Below are 6911 nucleotides of genomic sequence, written 5' to 3'. Positions count from 1 at the left end.
CTCTATTATTCTTGTATTACTATTGATTATTCTTTTTATGTTTATTATTAGCAGCTTTATGCATTTGGGTGATCCCATTTTGGGTGCATAAATATTTACAATTGTTATATCTTCTTGTTCGATTGTTCCCTTTATGATTATATATAGTGTCCTTCTTTGTCTTTTGCTACAGTCCTCGTTTTAAAGTCTGTTTTGTCTGATATAAGTATTGCTACCCCAGCTTTCTTTTCACTTTCATTTGCATAATAAATGCATTTCTATCCCTTCACTTTTAATTTGCATGTATGTTGATGTTTGAAGTGAGTCTCTTATAAACAGCATGTAGCAATTTTCTTTTAATCCATTCTGTCACCCTATGTCTTTTGATTGGAGTGTTTGGTTCATTTACATCCAAAGTAATTATTGAGAGGTTTGCATTTTATTGCCATATTGTTACTCATTTATGGTTGTTTTCCAGTTCTTGTTTGTTCTTTTTATTTATTTTTGCTCTCTTCTCTCAGTTTGATGGCTTTCTTTTGTGATATACTTGGATTCATTTCTTTTTATTTTTTTGCAAACCTAATACTGTTTTTTTTAAATTTGTGGATACCATTAGGTTTATATATAACATAGTATGCATATAGTGGTTTATATTAAGTTGATGGTTGCCCAAGTTTGAACTCATTCTAAAAGCACTACAGTTTTACTCATCAACCTCCACCCCACCCAACACCATGTTTGAGGTACATGGTGTCATAGTTGACATCCTTTAATTTTGTGAATCCTTGACTGATTTTTTATATAGATATCTTTACTGTTTTCATGCTTCTTACTTTCCTTCCTCCTGCTTATGGTCTTTCCTTTCCACTCACAGAGTACCCTTTAATATTTCTTGTAAGCCTGGTTTTAGTGGTGATGAATTCCTTTGTTTCTTTGGGAAACTTCAACTCACCTTCTATTCTGAATGATAGCCTTACTACATAAAGTATCCTTGGTTGCAGATATTTTTCTTTTAGCATATCATGCTACTATATCATGCCACTGTCTTCTGGCCTGCAAAGTTTCTGTTAAAAAATCAGCTGATAGACTTATGGGAATTTCCATGTATGTAACTGTTTTCTATTATTGCTTTTATAATTCTCTTTTATACTACCTTTTGCCATTTTAGTTACTTTGTGTGTTTGTGTAGACTTCCTTGGGCTGATTTTGTTGGGGGCTCTCTGCCTCCTGGTTCTGGATTTCTGTTTCCTTCCCAAAATTCAGAAACTTTTTGGCCATTATTTTTTCAAATATTTCAAAATTTTCTGCCCCCTTTTCTTTGTGTTCTCCTTCTGGGATCCCTACACTGCAAATGTTATTACACTTCATGCTGTTGCCCATTTCCCCTAATCTATTCTTTTTTTTTTTTTTTTCCTTTCTTTCTTTTTTCTTTCTCCTCTTCAGCATAATTGCTTCCATTATTTTGTCCTCCAGGTCACTGATCCATTCTTCTGCTTCTTTTAGTCTAGTATTTATTCCCTCTAGAGTAATGTTAATTTCAGTTATTGAGTTCTTCATCTCTGCTTTGTTTGTTATATTTTCTATTTGTTTAGAGTCTCACTGATGTCCTCTACTCAAATCCCAGTGTTATTTCTTCTCTCCATTTTGCTTACTTTTTTTGCTGGGACGTTGTCTTGTTCTTTCATTTGGGACATATTCCTTTATCTCCTCACTTTGCCTAACTCTTTGTCTTTTTCTGTGTTAGAAAAGTCAGCTACAGCTCCTGCTCTTGAAAGTAGTGGCCTTAAGAAGAAGAGGTCCTGGGGCACCTGGGTAGCTCAGTGAGTTAAAGCCTCTGCCTTTGGTTCAGGTCATGATCTCAGGGTCTTGGGATAGAGCCCCACATCAGGCTCTCTGCTCAGCAGGGAGCCTGCTTTCTCCTCTCTCTCTCTGCCTGCCTCTCTGCCTACTTGTGATCTCTGTCTGTCAAATAAATAAATAAAATCTTAAAAAGAAAAAGAAGAAGAAGAGTCCTGTGGTGCCCTGCAGTGCAGTGTTTCTGGTTCACTGGAACCTGGTACTTCAGGGGTATCTCCTATATGTGTTCCATCTACCCTACTGTTGTGGCTCAGCCACATTTGCCTTCAGTGTAGTTGTCTGCAGTGGCTCTCTTTGGCTCATGTGGGTAAGGTTTGGCCCCTGTGTTGTTACTGACCAATTTTGGGCTGCTTTGGGCTTGAGTTAGGTCAGAGCAGGTGTTTGCCAGGGCTGCAGTAGCAACAAATGTAGGATGTTCTCCCTGTGTTGTTCCCTGAGAAGCTTTTGTTGGTAGATGGGGCATGCAGCCAAAGCAAATATCTGCAACCAACCCACTGCTGGAGCTGCAGCTGAACCAGTATGTATGGGTTTTTTGTCCTCTTCCTGGGGCAGGAGTCGCTTTGGGGTGGTGCTGACCCCTTTTGGGGATGCTTGCCCCCTGCCATGCTTGTGGTGCTGCTTTGGAGGGACTCTTAATGAGGGCATGTGGTGGGGGGTGGGGATGGTCTACAGGAAAACGTGTTGGGACATGGTGATAGCAAGGTTTGCACTAGTCCTCTGTGGGAGGGGGCTGGGACAGCTCCTGTCACCATGACCAGATTGGAGAGTGAGGGCCACAGGAGAACCTATCATTTGTTTTTCATGCTCTCAGTTCTTCAGGGGAAACTGCTCTATGTATAGGTGTAGATTCAGTGTGTTTGTGAAAGGGTCTTCTTGTGCTGTCATCTTGGACCATCTCTTGAAGGTTTCAATTTTAAATACAAAGCTCATGGAGGCCTCATTGAGAAAGTAACACTATGCAAAGACTTGAAAAAGAGGGAATTAGCTAAGTACTAAGAACTTGGAGAGGCCTGTCTCCAAAGGAATAACTAAAGCAGTGCCTCGTGTGTTAAAAGGGCAACAGGGAAGTTGGGTGTGTCTGAAGTTGAGAGAGCAGAAGAAAGTAGGAGAGGAGATCATGGAGATGCTGGGGAACCAGATAACTTAGAGACCCTTAGCTCCGTATCTCTACTCCCAGGACAGCAAGGGGATCTTTATAGAAGAGAAACACTGGGAGAGGAGACAGGATTCAATCTGTACAGAAGAATTTTTTTTTTTTTTTTGTAGACCAGGGACTGACTGTATTTTCTTAAGACCAATACAAGATATTGCAAGGCTCCACATTCACATAAGAACCTATAAAAATTGACAACTACGTGCCTATTCTCCTGTGTTTTGGGGTAGGTGGAGAAAATGCTGCTCTTTTAAGAATGTGTTTGAAGAAAACTCCTCATAGTTGAGTGCCTGGCTCTCCTTCCTCATTTTGAATGGGCTTTGGTCAGAGAGCTCTTTCGAGCTTGACTTTCCAAAAATGACCACCTCAGAGAAATCAATTGCAAACTCAAGGACAAAGAATAAATATGGAGCCTTAGCTGTCTTCAGCAGAGAACACAGGAGTGGATAAGCTTCTCTGGCTCAGTCATTGTTGAAAAATTAATCGTTTTTACTGCAGCTAAGCGTTTCAAGGTGATTTGATGAAACTTTATTTATGTATCAAATATCTCCTGTGTACTCAATGTGGCTATTTCTGAGCTGGTGTCTCTATGGATGGTATTTTTGGGATCACCTACATTTAATATTCTTTCTAATATTAAAATCTTCAGAAGCACAAAGATTGGTCTCACTCAAAAAACTGGTCTCCTATTTCTATGGTGTATTTCTCTTTTTAATAGTAAGGGAATTTCTTTCTATGCAGAGCACAAAAAAACACCAGGCTGGGAGTCAGAAAGCCTGGGTCCTAAGAAAGATTACCAGATTAGAACAGTTGACTTCAGAAATCCTGTCATTTTTAAAAAATATATTCAGTAAGTCTAAATTTGAGGGAATTGTATAATTATAATAGCATTCATTCATTCTTTCTGTCTTTCAATTATTGCACAATTTATCTAAGTTAAGTCCTACATATATACATATAGAGTAGTCACAGGGTTCTAATTTCCATAGTTTAGCTCCCTTCCTAAGTGTCTGTCTAGACTGTCACGCTGTAAAATACTCTGAAGCTCAATGACCAAATGCAATAGCTCCCTGCACACATGGATCACAGATATTGATGATACTTTTTAAGAGGCAACACCAAACTACTTCCTGAAATTTATAGGGTTTATCACATGGAGCCCAGCATTATATCAGTGTTGTTTTTTTTTTTTTTAAGATTTTATTTATTAATTTGACAGAGAGAAATCACAAGTAGACAGAGAGGCAGCCAGAGAGAGAGAGAGAGGGAAGCAGGCTCCCTGCTGAGCAGAGAGCCCGATGCGGGACTCGATCCCAGGACCCTGAGATCATGACCTGAGCCAAAGGCAGCGGCTTAACCCACTGAGCCACCCAGGTGCCCCTATATCAGTGTTTTAATACAAGTCTCCTATCTTCCTGATGGAGGGCAAAGAGCTATGTAACATGAAAAACAGAACGGATTTAGACTCAAAAAGTGAATTTTTTTAAAGATTTTATTTATTTATTTGACAGGCAGAGATCACAAGTAGGCAGAGAGGCAGGCTGAGAGAGGGGGAAGCAGGCTCCCTGCAGAGCAGAGAGCCCGATGCGGGACTCGATCCCAGGACCCTGAGATCATGACCTGAGCCAAAGTCAGAGGCTTAACTCACTGAGCCACCCAGGCGCCCCAAAAAGTGAATTTTATGATAGTGAGCATTGTCCAGGTGGCACTTCAATGAGAAGCTGAACCTTATTCTAGAACATGCTGATCCTGAGAGGTTGAAGAAATCCTTGGCTGATCCCCAAGGTGACTCTAGTGACGGACATGTCAACCCTTTCTCTTTTAACCCACACTGAAGCATCATTCTGTTTCACAGTTCTGAGCTGATCTTTTCAGCAATTTGCTACTTCAAGTCTACTTATCTGTCAGTCACTCTTAAATTCATTTTACACAGCTGACTGTGGTGTTATCACAGCCTTCCTTATACTAATGCATTTAGTAGTTGTGTGGATTTGAAAGGCTGCCAACACAGAGGAACAGCTGAAAATGCTACTCCCCAGCCAGACTGTCCTTTTCTTGATCATCTTGTAACTGCCATTTGCAATTTTTTATACCTGGATTCTTTGCTGGTCTGATTGAAGTCATTGGTTTTCAATAATATATGTCTCCTAATGGATTTTTTTTTCTTCCAGTAATGTTGTATTTTCCAACACATATTGAGTAAGGGTCTGTACCAGACAACTACTAAGTTTCCTTTGCAAGTACTCCTGTAAACAGCTTATACTCTATTGGTTGGTTAGAAGGCAATGAAGAAAAAAACATAATAAAAATAGGGAAAATGCAGATTTAACTGGGAGGCAATTGGCATAGTAAGAAGATACATGTGAATTCAAATTCCCGTCCTGCCGTGTACTAACTGTTGATCTTGAATAAGTTACTGAATTTCTCTGAACTTCATTTCCTTTATCTGTAATTTGGACACAAGACATACCTGCTTTGCATAGTTATAAGATTAAGAAATCATACATAGGAGAAGCTCTTGGAATAAGGTAGTTACTGTGTTTAGTATTTTTAGTAATGTTAACTATTTTTTTTTTTAAGATTTGATTTATTCATCTGAGAGAGAGACAGCACAAGAAGGGAGAGAAGCAAAAAGAGAGGGAGAAGCAGACTCCCCACTGAGCTGCAAGCCTGATGCAGATCTCCACCCCAGGACCCTGGGATCATGACCCAAGCTGAAGGCAGACATTTAACCGTCCGAGCTGCCCAAATGCCCCTGATGTTAACTATTTTTAATAATTTTAATTTAACCTCTCAGGATCATTTCTATTTATAAGACAGAAATGCTAGAAATAATAGGAATTTGCAATTTCTAAGATTTTGGTTTGATTTCTAAGACTTAGCTCTTTGGAGTCAACAGGGATGCCGTGGCTACTTTTACCTGCGAGGGCCAGTGAGTGGGTAGGATGGCTGGTCAGGTGTCTCCCTCCTTGCCTCTGCTTTCCCCAACACATTTCTTGCCTCTCCTCTTGCAACATGAGCTCTGTGGGGAAAAAGAGCTCAGTGGGATGGTTCCTGTTGAAGTACTGTGTGCTGAGGGTACACCCCAGAAATAAAAATATTTTAAATATTCTAAGATTATGTCTACAGGTATAATTGAGAAATAAAAAAATATATATTTAAGGTGTACAACTTGAGGTTTCAATATACATATAAATTGTAAAATAATCACCACAGCCAAGCTAATTAACATACCCACTCTTTTTAACTTCAAGTAGGTTGATCCTGATTCTCCCTGTACAACTATTTGCTATAACAAAGGATCCTAATTAACTGATTAGAATTTCTAAAACCCAATTCACCAACAGCTCAACTGTTAGAGCGGAATGGATGGACCAGTACATTCAAGCAGCAACGGGTTTATTCATTACTCAGCTCAATTAGGCCCCTAGAATGTTCATGTTGGAAAGGAAGTTAATGATCAGCTAATTAATCCCTCTCAATCTAAAAATGAGTACACTGAGCCTTCGAGAAGTGAAATGGAACCTGGGTGAGGTCACACTGACAGTCGGCAACAAAGCCTGAGCAGAAGCTATTCTGGTCTTATATTTTATTACTAAAGAATGTAGTTGTTTTATTTATTTATTTTTTGTTTAGAGTCCCTTTTGTTGTTGTTGTTGTTGTTTTTTAAGGCACTTAACCAGACAGAAACCATCCCTTTTCAAACAACTATCTCTCATTCTTTGATCTTGGAAAAATTACTTACCTCCCTGGATTTGGAAACCACATCACAAAAGACTCTGAGGAGCACAGAAGCTATAATACAATCATGAAATGAAAAGCAGTTGCAACGTCTGTGACTCAGTGGCAGGGTTACCAGGAATAGGGGCCGGGGGCCCCTTGCAAGACTCAGTACATAATTTGTCACGAATAACTTTATACC

This window comes from Mustela nivalis (assembly GCF_964662115.1).
Source record: "Mustela nivalis genome assembly, chromosome: 11".
Classification (NCBI taxonomy): Eukaryota; Metazoa; Chordata; class Mammalia; order Carnivora; family Mustelidae; genus Mustela; species Mustela nivalis.
Note: the sequence above shows the minus strand (reverse complement) of the source record.